At 46.3% G+C, this 14406-nt stretch overlaps 1 long non-coding RNA gene across 5 annotated transcripts in view; it reads right to left on the bottom strand.

The window, feature by feature from the left end:
* The window catches only part of LOC148139732 (uncharacterized), a 215966-nt gene that overhangs the window by 177614 nt on the left and 23946 nt on the right, over positions 1-14406 (bottom strand). The gene's annotated exons all lie outside the window — the stretch shown is intronic.

Here is a 14406-nt window from a genome sequence, read left to right as displayed (position 1 = left end):
TGGAACTGACAACCAGAGGAAAGATCACAGAAGCACTTCACAGGAGGCTCCCAAGCACTGAGGATGTCACCTAGACAGGGGACGAAACATTTGCAACAAAAACTTCCAGCTCGGTTAATGCATCTCTGCTCTCCCTATATCTAGCTTTCAGGCCCTCATCCCTCTGTTTAGCGATGTCGTTGGTATCTGTGTGTTTCACCACCACGGGCTGTTTAACTTCCAGCTCCAGAAAGTCCTGCAGCCGCTCCACGATATTGCGGATCCAAGCTTTATGGAGGTAACATACCATCCTGGATTCACGTCTGTGGCCACAGCAGTGTCCGCCCTAACCCTGAGCGTTGAATCCCCTGTCACTATAGCCGTGTTTCCTCTCTTTCCTCCCGCTGTGTGCAGCGGAGCTCTCTGTGGTGGCATGACCCTGGCTGTTGCTGATTTCCCGAGAAGCTACCCCACCCATTCCCGCCCTTACAGAATCCCAAGCGGGATACAGTATCTGTATGAGAAGGGGATGACCACTGGGGACTCCTGCACCCCCTTCCTGAGCCTTTTACTTGATCTGATGGTCACCCATTCCCTTTCTGCCTGTGTAGCCCTCACCTGCAGTGTGACTAACTCACTAAACATGCTGTCCATAACATTCTCAGATGCTCCACAGTGAGTCCACTCACAGCTCCAGGTCTGAAAAGCAGTTTCCCAGTAACTGCAGATGGACACACTTGCAGCACACATAGCCGTCAGGCACACAGGAAGCGTCCCTTATTTTCCACATTGTACAAGAGGACCACACCACGGATCTGAGGTGCCCTATCACAACATCTCTCTACATTCATCTCGTTACACCCATTAAGAAAATTTAAATGAGTGAGCAACCTTTCTTCACTTCAAACATGTACATTATAATAAAAAAAAACTTTACTTCAGCAGATATGTCATACTTTAAAAACTTAAATACTCCGCAGGTATCTCTGAGAAATTGGCTGTTCCCATTGGGACCACGTGAATTATTGAATGGCCTGAACCAAACCTGAGTTTCAGCTTCACCTTCTCCCAGTCTCACCTCACTCTGTTTACACCCAACTCCAAAACACTCTCATTGAGCCAAGCAGCACTCTCAGTACAGCCCTGTCATTTTCATTGTCTGTTCACACTTACACTGCCCTCAGCCTCCTGTACTGTTCCAATGCATCTCAATGGGAGCTCAGGACCAGCATCTCATCTTTCAGTTCAGCCCTTTGTAACCCCAGAGTCAACATGGACTTCAGCAGTTTCTGGATGAACAGACAGTTGTCAGAATCTGGATCATTTCACCTGAAATGGTGCTGGAATTTGTGTCCACAAGGAAATTCAATGAGAAGCTTGCAGGGAATTGGAAGTAGGGAGTTTACAGGTTATCATGAAGTGGGTGACTGGGACTAAATCTGGCATTTGGATAAATCTGTGCTCTCTCTCAGGCCAATACCTCCTTCCACAGCTGCAGGGTCAAGAATTGAACACATACCCAAAGGGTGATCTGACCAGGAACTTGAACATTTTTCTGCTGTTTGCTTGACAAAACTATTGGTGATATTTTCCCAGACTGAACAGACAAACCTTTATCGTTCCACAGTTAAATGCCAATGATATTCAGATCCTGACTCTGCTGACTGTAGAAACTGTTTTTGAGATCCCAGTCTCAATTATTCTCAATTAATATCCTATAAAATGAATTCGCAAAACAAAGCTCACAATCAGTGCAAGGTGAATAGTGAAGGCGAACACTTCTCTTGGTATGTGTTTGATGTGTAAACGCTCCTCTTTAAATCGCCCCACTCCCCCCAAAAGAAGACATGTGCATGCTTCTTGCTGTACCTTGCCTCAAATAAAGATGGCGGCCATAACCCAGGACCTCTCCCTGCCTGAGGCCCACAGCTGTTTTCCCCTTTGCTGCAAACATGGGACCAAGATTTTCTAATTTAGATTAACAACTTGCACAGAGTATGACTAAACCCTCCCAGTCCACACTGATACATCTCATCCGGTTTCTGCTGCCACTCTCCCCTTTCTGCCTCCTGCAAACACCAAGGGTCATCACGGGTTCTGTGACCCTTCAGCAGAACCGAAGACAGCTGGGAAAAGTAGAATCCCTATAGCGTGGAAACGGGCTCTTCGGGCCAACAATTCCACACCCACCCTCTGAAGTTCATCGCACCCAGACCCATTCCCCTCCCTATTACTCTCCATTTCCCCGGACTCATGCACATCCCTGAAAACTACGGGAAATTTAGCTGGGCCAATTCACCGAACTTGCACATCTTTGGACTACAGGAGATAGGGGTTAAAGAGTAAATAATAGGGAGGGGACAGAGTGCAAAGAGAGACAGGAACATTTGGAAAGACAAAGGAGTGAATAACGATCTGGTGGGAGGGTGGAAAGCTGTTAGTGGAGGAGACAGGAACCTGGTAGCATCTGAGTGGCGGTGGTGGAAATGGTGACTGATGAGTTACATTGTGGCTGCAAAAAGGTCCCGGAGCTTCAAGTTGCCTGTCACTTTAACACACGAGCCTGTTCCCTGTCCAACATCTCTGTCTCATGCTTACTGCGGTGTTTCAGTGAAGCTTGGTACAAGCTGGCAGAACTCTCTAGAACATATCAAATGGCCTCCTATTTCAAGGACTGCAATTTCCCCTCCCATGTGGTCAACAATGCCCTCCAGTGTATCTCCTCCCCTTCCTACACCACTGCCCTTGAACCCCACCCTTCCAACCCCAACAAGGATGGGATCCCCCCCACTCCTCACCTTCCACCCAGATACAACACATCAACATCCTCTGCCATTTCCACCACCTACAATCAGACCCCACCAGAGATATGTTTCCCTCCCCTCCCCTTTCAGCATTCCACAGAGACCATTCCCTCTGTGACTTCCTCGTTAGGTCCAAGCTCCCCACCAACCCATCCTCCACTCCCAGCACCTTCGCTTGCCACTGCATGTGGTGTAAAACCTGTGCCCACACCTCCCCCTCACCTCCATCCAAGGCAGCAAAGGATCCTCCCACATCCAGCAGAGAATTCCTTGCCCACCCAAACACCTCAACTATTGTGTCGTTTGCTCTCAACGTGGTCTCCTCTACACTGGGGAGTCAGGACGCCAACTTGTGGAATATTTCAGGGAATATTTCTGGGACACATGCACCAACCAACCCCACCACCCTGTGGCCGACCACTTCAGCTACATCCCCTCTGCCGCCACGCTGCCAAGGACATGCAAGTCCTGGGTGTCCTCCACCCCCAAATCCGAGCCACCCGATGCCTGGAGAAAGAACACCTCATCCTCAACCTTGGGACCTTTCAACCACACGGCATCAAGGTTTCCTCATCTCCTCTCCCCCACCTCATCACAGATTCAACCCTCCAACTCGGCACTGGCCTCCTGAACTGTCCCACCTGTCCATCTTCCTTCCCAATTATCCATTCCACTCTCTCACCACTACCCCATCTACATCTACCTAGTCTCTTCGTAGCTCCCTTCCCCCCCAACCCCAAACACCCCTCCCTATTTATCTCTCAGCCCTCTTCTCCCACCTCCCACATTTCTGATGAAGTGCTTACATGCCCAATATGTCAATTCTCCTGCTCCTTGGATGCTGCCTGACCTTCTGTACTTTTCCAGCACCACAAGCTGGAAGAACAACACCTCATCTCCCAGTCGGGGACCCTACAATCCTCTGGCTTCAACATCAAATTCAATAATTTTAGGTCCTGAACTCTCCCACGTCCTAGTGTCTTTGCCCCTTACCCCACACACCAGGCCTTGTTATTACATAGCCTGGCATTACACACTACCTATGGTTAGCCACTAACAGTCCCCATAAACAGCTATTCACCCTCCCCCTCAGATCATTATCCACTCTTTTTGTCCAATTGTTCTTATCTCTCTCTTTGGACTCTATTCCCCCCCTATCATTTACTCCTTAACCCCTACCTTCTGCATAAAAAACAACATTTCTTCTCAGTAGCATCAGTTCCTGAGGATGTCACCGAATCCAAATTGCGAACCGATTTCACTTCACAGATGCTGCCAGATCTGCTGAGCTTTTCCAGTACTTTCAGTTGTTATGTGTGATTTACAGCATCCACGGTTCTTTCAATTTACCCGGAGTATCTAATTCAGGTCTAGCAGACTGAAACAGTGTTTATCAACCCTCCCAGTCCACACTAACTCCATCTCTCTCCCAGTCTCTGCTGTCTCTCCCACTCCTTCACATTCAGTTCCCCCTCACAGTGACACTGCGCCTGCAAAGCTGATGGTCATGTGTTGGCCTGCTGGACCCACCCCGCATTCACTCCCATTGGCTGGAGGATCACGCCAACTCTCCTATTGGTCTGAAGCTGTGTCAGTCAGCCAGGCCCCATTGTGACCTGAGTGGTGGGATCCTCCCAGGTGCATCAGAGGCTGAGGGGTGACCTCACAGAGGTTTATAAAATCAGGAGGGGCATGGGTAGGATAAATAGACAAGGTCGTTTCCCTGGGGTGGGGGAGTCCAGAATGAGAGAGCATAGGTTTAACATGAGAGGGGAAGAATTTAAAATGGATCAGAGGGGCAATTTTTTTTCCCACCGAGGTTGGTGCGTGTATGGAATCTTCTGTCGGGAAGTGGAGGATGTTGGTACAATTATACCATTTGGCATCTGGATGGGTATATGAATAGGAAGGGTGCATGTGCCAAGTGTTGGCAAATGGGACTTAGATTAGGTTGGGATATCTGGTCAGCATGGACCAGTTTAACCAAAGGGTGTATTTTCATGCTGTACACCTCTACGGCTCTGCCCTGTGATGAGCTTCATCATTCACAGTGAATGAGGCAGCATCACAGAGCACAGGGGCTGGGAACTATTCAGCCCATTGGGGCTGTACTCTCTCCCTCTGGAGATCGTGCCAGTCAGTTCCAACTCACCTCCCACTTGGACATAGCCTTCCAAATCCTTCCTTAAAAAGTTAAATTTCAAATTTGTTTTGACAATAGCTACTGAATCTGCATTCAGCTGTCTTTCAAACTGTTCCAGATGCTCAGAACTTAGTGAGTAAAATAATCTTCACATTTTTAACCTGCATTATTTGCCAGTTACCTGAAAGTAGTTACTAAAAATTGTGACGTTAAAAATTTCTCACTCTGTCTCTCTGTAAATGAAATACCCTGGAAACAAATCAACTCCTGGTCGAAATCACTGCTTATCCTTCTCAGCTCCAAGGAGAATTGTCTGACCTTCTGCTAACTCTCCATAAAAGAGAAACCCATCTTAATTTTAATTTATTAGTGTCGTAGAGATGTACAACACAGAAACAGACCCTTCAGTCCAAATTGTCCATGCCGACCAGATATCCTAAATTAATCTCGTCCCATATGCCAGCACTTGGCCCATAACCTTCTAAACCTTTCCCAATCACATATCCAATGAGATGCATTTTAAATGTTGTAACTATACCAGCCTCCACACTTTCTCTGGCAGCTTATTCCATACACATATCACGTTCAGCTTGAAACTTTGCCCCTAATATCCCTTTTCAATCTTTTCCCTCACGCCTGTGCTTTCTAGTTTTGGACTCACCTAAACAGGAATAAGACCCTGGCTGTTTACCCTATCCATGCCCCTCACGATTTTATCAACCTCTATGGTCACCCCTCCGCATCCGATTCTCCAGTGAAAACAGCCTCAGTCTATTCAGCCTCTCCCTATAGCTCAATCGCTCAACCCTGGAAACATCTTTGCACATCTTTTCTGAATCCTTTCAAGTTTCACAATATCATTCCGATAGTGGGGAGACCAGGACTGAAAGCAGAATTCCAGAAGTGACTGAATCAATGTCCTGTACAGCCGCAAAATGACGTCACAACTCCTGTACTCAATGTACTGACTGATAAAGGCAAGAATACTAAACACCTTCTTCACTACCCTGCCTATCTATGATTCCACTTTCAAGGAACTATGAACCTGCACTCCAAGGTGTCTTTGTTCAGCAACTGCCCAGGACCTTCCCATTAAGTGTAGAAGTCCGGCCCTGATTTGCTTTTCCAAAATGCAGAACCTCACATTTATCAAAATTAAACTTCATCTGCCACTCCTCAGCCCATTTGATCGGAGTCTCATTGTACTCTGAGGTAACTTTACTGTCCACTGCACCTCAAATTTTGGTGTCTACTGTAAACCTACTAACCATAGCTCCTATATTCACATGGAAATCATTGATATAAATGACAAAAAGCAGTGGACCCAGCACCCAGCCTGACAGCATTTTGCTCACCACAGGCTTCCAGTCCTAAAAGCACCCTCCACCAAGACACTGACTGCTCAGCAAGGTTAGAGCTCATGGAATACAGGGAGAACTAGCCAATTGGGATCCAAAACTGGCTCAAAGGCAGAAGACAGAGGGTGGTGGTGGAGGGTTGTTTTTCAGACTGGAGGCCTGTGACCAGTGGAGTGCCACAAGGGTCGGTGCTGGATCCACTACTTTTCGTCATTTATATGAATGACTTGGATGTGAACATAGCAGGCATAGTTAGTGAGATGACACCAAAGTTGGAGGTGTAGTGGACTGTGAAAACAATTACCTCAGAGTACAACGGGATCTTGATCAGATGAGTGAATGAGCTGAGGAGTGGCATTTGGGGAAATCAAATCTTAGCAGGACTTATACACTTAATGGTAAGGTCCTGAGGAGTGTTACTGAACAAAGAGATCTTGGAGTGCGGGTTCATAGCTCCTTGAAAGTGTAGCCACAGGTAGATAGGATAGTGAAGGCGGCATATGGTTAGAACATTAAGTACAGGAGTTGGGAGGTCATGTTGTGGCTGTACAGGGCATTGGTGAGGCCACTATTGGAATATTGCGTACAAATCTGATCTCCTTCCTATCGGAAGGATGTTGTGAATCTTGAAAGGGTTCAGAAAAGATTTACAAGAAAGTTACCAGGATTGGAGGATTTGAGCTCAGCTGGGGGTTGAATAGATTTTGAATAGACTGGGGCTATTTTCCCTGGAGCGTCGGAAGCTGAGAGGTGAGCTTATAGAGGTATATAAAATCATGAGGGGCATGGATAGGATAAATAGACAAAGTCTCTTCCCTGGGGTGGTGGATCCCAGCACGAGAGGGCATAGGTTTAGGGTGAGAGGGGAAAGACTTTAAAGAGACTTGTGGGGCAACATTTTCACAGAGGGTGGTACGTGTATGGAATGAGCTGCCAGAGGAAGTGGTGGAGGTTGGACGAATGCAACATTTATAAGGCATCTTATTGCGTATATGAATAGGAAGGATATGGGCCGGGTGCAGGCAGGTGGGACTACATTGCGTTGGGATATCTCGTCAGCATGTACTGGTTGGACCGAAGGGTCTCTGCTTCTGTGTTGTACATCTATGACTCTTTGATCTTCCAGCCAATTTTGTATCCAAATAGCTAGTTCCGCCTGTATTCTATGGTGTTGAACTTGCTAACCAGTCTGTTATGTGGAACCTTGTGTCTTTCTCAAGTCCAAGTTAATGACTTCCATGCACAAAGCCATGCTGACTATCCCTAATCTTTTCTTGCCTTTCCAATGACATGTAAATTCTGTCCCTGAGAATCTCTTCCAACAACTTGCCTGCCACTGACTTCAGGCTCACCGGTCTATAGTTCCCTGGCTTTTCCTTACTACCTTTCTCAAATAATGATTTGGAGATGCCAGTGTTGGACTGGGGTGTACAAAGTTAGAAATCACACAACACCAGGTTCTAGTCCAAACGGTTTAATTAGAAGCACACTTCCAAATAAACCTGTTTGACTATAACCTAGTGTGTGATTTTTAACTTTCTCAAATAATGGCACCCATCTTCCAGCACCTTGTCTGTGGCAATTGATGATACAAATATCTCAGCGAGGGGCCCAGCAATCACTTCCCTGGCTTCCCACAAAGTTTTGGGATACACCTGCTCAGATTCCTGGGATTTATCCACCTTTCTGCTTTTTAAGACATCCAGTACCTCCTCCACTGTAATATGAACAATTGCCAAATTATCACTATTTATTTCTCCAAACTCTCTAGCTTCCATATCATTTTTCAGTAAAAACTGATGTGAAATACTTACAGAATCTCTCCCACCGCCTGCAGTTCCATAGACAGCCTTACTGATTTTTGAGGGTTGCTATTCTCTGCCTGGTTACTCTTTTGTCCAGCCATCGCTTTCCCTGGAAATAACCTCCCGCAAACAAATTTTGCAAGTTCTTACCTTGTGCCATTGCAACTGTCCAATTCAGAAGGCTACCTATTAGATCTGGTCTATTATTTTCTGTAACTATTTTAAAGCTAGTAGAATTATCAGAGAATCCAGACAGCGTGGAAGCGGGCCATTCAGCCCATCAGATCCACACTGAACATCAGAGCCTTCTACCCTACCCCTAAAAACGTTGCAATTCCAATGAGCAATCCACCTGGCCAGCACATCCCTGAACACTATGGGCAATTCAGCCTGGATAACCCACCCATCCTACACATCTTTGGACTGTGGGAGGAAACCAGAGCAACCAGACGAAACCCAAGCAGACAACCACAACAAGGTGATCATCCCTTTCTTATTTCCCAATTCTATCCAAGTAACTTCACTGGAAATACTCCCAATATCCTCCCTGAGCACAACCATAAAGGTATCCCTAATCCAAAACGCCATTCCGCCTCCTCTCGTCCCCCTTTCTATCCTTCCCATTGCACCCTAGAACATTAAGCTGCCAATCCTATCCATCACTGAGCCACGTTTCTGTAATATCCATGATATCCCAGTCCCATGTTCAAAACCATACCCTCAGCTCATCTGCCTTCCCTGACGGGCCTCTTGCACTGAAATAAATGCAGTGAAACTGCTCTGTCCCACCTCGTTCTGTGCCTTGCCCTTACCTGCCTTGACTGCCTAACTTCTCAACTGTACCAGCCTCAGACATACCTCTTCTCTCACTATCTCTTTAGGTTTACCCCCCACTCCCTCACTAGTTTAATGCCTCCTGAGTAGCACTAGCAAATCTCCCTGCCTGGATATTAGACACCTTCCAATTCAGGTACAATCCATCCTTCTTATGCACGTCAATTCTACCCCAGCAGAGATTCCAATGATCCAAACATGGCAATCCTTCTCCCCTGCACCAGATCCTTAGCCACACATTCATCTGCTCTATCCTGCTGTTCCTACTCTCACTAGCATGCGGCACAAAGAGTAATCCAGATATTACTACCCACGAAGACCTACTTTTTATCCTCCAGGATAATTTGCTATATTCTCTCGTCAGAACCTCATCCTTTCCTCTTCCGATGTCATTGGTACTAATGTATAATGAGCTCCCACTGATCATACTCCCTTTTGAGAATACTCTGCTCCCTCTCAGAGACATCCTTGTCCCTGACACCAGGGAGGTACCACCCATTCTGATGTCTCACTGTCAGCTGCAGAAACGGCAGTCTGTGCCCTATACCAGAGAATCTCCTATCACCATCGATCACCAGGAACCTCATATACCGCACATTACATTGGAGCCAGTCTCTGTACCAGTACCTTGCTTGTCAGTGCGATATGCCCCTGAGAGGGTGACCTCTGACGCTTTCCGAAACAGTGTACTTGTTTGAGATCAATCAGCCGGGCCCCATTGTGAGGTAAGTGGTGGGATCCTCTCTCTCTCTGCCCTGTGATGAGGTTCATCATTCACAGTGAATGGGGCAGTATCACAGAGCACAGGGGCTGGGGGCTATTCAGCCAATTGGGGCTGTACTCTCTCCCTCTGGAGATGCTGCAAATCTGTCCCAACTCCCCTCTCACTTGCCCAAAGCCCTCTAAGTCTTTCCTTAAAAAGTAAAATTATAAATCTGTTTGAGAACACCTGCTGAATCTGTGTCCAGCTGCCTTTCAGCCTATTCCAGGTGCGCAGAACTTACTGAGTGAAATAATGTTCCCATTTTCACTCTGCGTTATTTGCCAGTTACCTGAAAGTAGTTACGAAAAATTGTGATCGTGCTCACAATTCCTCTCTCTCTGCAAATTAATTGTTTGGAAACAAATCTGCACCTGGTCCAAATCACTGCTTAACCGTCTCAGCTCAAAGGACAATTATCTGTGCTTCTGCTAGCTCTCCACAAAAGAGGAACGCATCTTAATTTATTAGTGTCATAGAGATGGACGGCACAGAAACAGACCTTCGGTCCAATTCTTTCATGCCGACTCGGAATCCTAAACTACTGGAGTCACATTTGCCAGCTATTGGGCCCTATCCCTCAAAACCCATCCCATTCATGGATGCCTTTCAAATGTTGTAATTGTATCAGTCTCCACTACTTCATCTGGCAGCTCATTCCACACACACACCACACTCAGCTTGAAAACGTTGCCCCTTAGATTCCTTTTAAATCTTTGCCCTCTCAACTTAAGCCCATGTGTTCTTGTTTTGGACCCACCTCACCTGGGGGGGGGGGGGGGGGGGGGAAAGATCCCGGCTGTTCACCGTATCCATGCCCCTCATGATTTATAAATCTCCATAAAGTCACCTCGGTCTTTGACTCTTCAGGGAAAATAGCCCCAGTCTCTCCCTGTAGCCCAAATCCTTCAACCCTGGCAATGTTTTTGCAAATCTTGTCTGACTCCTTTCAAATTTCATAACATCCTTCCCAGAACAGGGATATTCGAACTGAAAGCAGAATTCCTGAAATGGCTTAATCAATGTCCTGTGAAGCCACAATATGATGTCCCAGCTTCCATATTCAATGCATTGATTAATAAATATAAGCATACCATACACCACCTTCACTAGTCTGCCTACCTGCGACTCTACTTTCAAGGAACAATGAACCTGAACTCCAAGGTCTCTTTGTTCAGCAACACTCCCCAGGACTTTACCATTAAGTGCATAAGTCCTGTCCTGATTTGCCTTTCCAAAATACAACAGCTCACATATATCTAAATTGAACTCAGTCTGCCATTTTTCGTTCCAATGGCCCATCTGATCAAGATCCTGTTGTATTCTGATCTAACTTTCTACACTGCCCACTACCCCTCCAATTTTGGTGCCTTCTGACCATATCTCATATATTCACATCCAAGTCATTTATTGAAGGCCCCAATATCCATTGCTGCAGCACACTGCTGCTCACAGGCCTCCAGTCCACAAAACAACCCTACATCACCACTCTCTGTCTCCTACCTTCAAGCCAGTTTTGTATCTAAATGGCTCGTTCTCCCAGCATTCCATGTTATCTAACCTTGCTAACCAGTCTGCTTTGTGGAACCTTGTTCAATGCCCATGGAGACAACGTTCACAGGCTGCCATCAATCATCTTTGTCACTTCTTCAAGAAACAAAATACTCAAGTTAGTGAGGCACGATTTTGCACAAACAAAGCCACTTTAACTCTTCCTCATCCTTTCCAAATACACGTATATCCTGTCCCTCAGAATCCCTTCCAACAACCTTGCCTGCCACTGACTTCAGGCTCACTGTTCTCTTGTTCCATGGCCTCTCCTTACCACCTTTTTAAATATAATGGCACCTCACCTGTCGCTATCAACGATACAAATATCTCAGGAGAGGCCCAACAATCTTAAAGGAGGACAGAGGGGGTTAGGGAGGATATTCCAGAGGTTTGTGTCCTTGGCAGCTCCAATTGTGGAGTGATATAGGTTGGGAATAGCTGTCAACGGAGACAGTTAGTGGTTAATCGTGGGTAGTGTGTAATGGCAGGCAATGTGATAACAATGTGTGTGAGTTAAGGGTTGGAGGGGTGGGGTTCAAGGGCAGTGGTGTGGGAAGTAGAGGAGATACACTGGAGGGCATTGTTGACCACATGAGAGGGGAAATTGCAGTCCTTGAAATATGGTCCATTTGGTATGTTCTGGAGTGTTCTGCCAGCTTGCATCAAGCTTCACTGGAACACGACAGTAAGCATGAGACAGATGTTGGCCAGGGAACACGCTCGTGTGTTAAAGTGGCAGGCAACCGGGAGCTCAGGGTCTTTTTTGGCCTGAGAGGGAGCACAGAATGATCCAAATTGCACTTCATTTCTTTGTAGGAACTGTCAGATTTAGTTCCAATCACCCAATTCATAATGTTAACCTGTAAACTCCTTATGGACTCAAATCCTAGCACCTTTTCAGGTGGAATGTTCCAGATTCTGATAACTCTGTTCATTGAGAAAAAGATGCCCTAAGATCCCTTTTAAATCTTTTCCCTCTCATCTTAAGCCTGTGTCCTCTAGTTCTGAACCCACAGAACCTGGGAAAAAGTCCCTGACTGCTCACCTTATCCAGGTCCATCATGATTTTATAAACATTTATAAGGTCACCTCTCAGTCTCTAACTCTCCAGGAAAATAGTCCCAGCCTATTCAGCATTTCCCAATAGCTCAACCCGTCCAACCCTGGCAAAGTCCTTGCAAACCTTTTCTGAAACCTTTGAAGTTTCACAACATCATTCCGAGAACAGGGAGATTGGAACTGAAAACAGAATCCCAGAAGAGCATTAATCAATGTCCTGTACAACCACAATATGACGTCACAACAGCTGCATTCAATGCATTGACCAATAACGGGGAGTGTACCAAACACCACCTTCACTACCCTGCCTACCTGTGACCCGACTTTCAAGGAACTATGAACCTGGACTCCAAGGTCTCTTTATTCAGCAATGCTCCCCAGACCTTACCATTAAGTGCACAAGTCCTGCCCTGATTTGCCTTTCCAAAATCCAACAGCTCACATTTATCTAAATTGAACTCCATCTGCCATTCCTTGCTCCATTGGCCCATCTGATCAAGATCCTGTTGAATTCTGAACTAACCTTCTTCACTGTCCACTACACCTCCAATTTTGGTGCCTTCCGTAAACCTACTGACCATACCTTACACATTCACATCCAAGTCAATTATTTAAGGACCCAATATCGATCCTTGTAACACACTGCTGCCCACAGGCCTCCAGTCCGCAAAGCAACCCTCCATCACCACCCTCTGTCTCCTACCTTCAAGTCAGTTTTGTATCCAAATGGCTTGCTCTCCCTGCATTCCGTGTTATCTAACCCTGCTAACCAGTCTGCTTTGTGGAACCTTGTTGAATGTCCACATAAACACCATTCACCGCCTGGATCAATCAATTTTCTTTGTCACTTCAAAACACTCAGTCAAGTTAGTGAGACACGATTGTGCATGTACAAAGCCACATTGATTCTCCCTGATCATTCATTCCTTACCTTTCCTAATAGATGGATATCCTGTCCCTCAGAATCCCTTCCAACAACTTGCCTGCCACTGATGTCAGGCTCACTGTTCTCTTGTTCCATGGCCTTTCCTTACAATCTTTTAAAAATAATAGCACCTCACCTGTCGCTATCAACGATACAAATATCTCAGCAGAGGCCCAACAATCACTTCCCTAGATTTCCAGAAAGTTCTGGGATACACCTGATCAGGTCCCAGGGCTTTATCAACCTTGATGCCATTTAAGACATCCAGTACTACCTCCTCTGTAACATGGACACTTTTCAAGTTCTCTCTGTTTATTTCTCCAAACTCTCGAGTTTCCATATCCTTCTCCAGTAAAAAATGACATGAAATATTCACATATCTTTCCCACTCCCTGTGGTTCCATAGACAGCCTTGTTGGTCTTTAAGGGGTCCTCTTCTCTGGTCCAGTTAATCTTTTGTCTGTGATATATTTGTTTAATCTCTTTGGTTTCTACTTAAACCAGTGCCTGAAGCTATTTCATGTCTTCTTTTTGCTCTCCTGATTTCCCTCAAGTATAAAAGCGTGATCCTGTACTCCCAATTCCTCTGCCTCTGCCATATCTGCTCCCAGGAGGAGCAATTCCACCCCAGGACATCCCAGAAAGGCCTCCTACTTCAAGGACCACAATTTCCCTCTCACTTGATCAACAATGCCCTCCAATGCAAACCCTCCACTTCCTGCACCTCCACCTTTATCCCACCACTTCAACCACAATAAGATTATAACCCTGCAATCTTCACCTTCCACCCCACTAATCTCCAGACACAGTGCATTAACCTCTGTTATTTCTGCTACCTAAAGTCGGATCCCACCACCACAGACATATTTCCCTCTCCATCCCTATCTGCGTTCCACAGAGACCATTCCCTCAGCAACATCCTTGTTAGGCCCACACCCTCCCACCAACCCATGCTCCACACCCTTGACCCTCCCTTGCCGCCACGGGAGATGTAAAACATGCGGCCACACCTCCCTCTGACCTCTGTCCAAGACCTGAAAAGGATCTTTTCACATCAGGCAGAGATTTCTCTGCACATCCCAAAACCTCATATACTGCATCTGGACACTATGGGAAATTTAACATGGTCATCCAACTAACCTACACATCTTTGGACTGTGGGAACAAGCTGGAACACCCGAAGGAAAC

Source organism: Chiloscyllium plagiosum, unplaced genomic scaffold (genome assembly GCF_037043375.1).
Source record: "Chiloscyllium plagiosum isolate Xiang-an unplaced genomic scaffold, Cpla_swu_hap1 HiC_scaffold_38, whole genome shotgun sequence".
NCBI classification, from domain to species: Eukaryota; Metazoa; Chordata; class Chondrichthyes; order Orectolobiformes; family Hemiscylliidae; genus Chiloscyllium; species Chiloscyllium plagiosum.
Note: the sequence above shows the minus strand (reverse complement) of the source record. Positions and strands in the feature narration are given on the sequence as shown.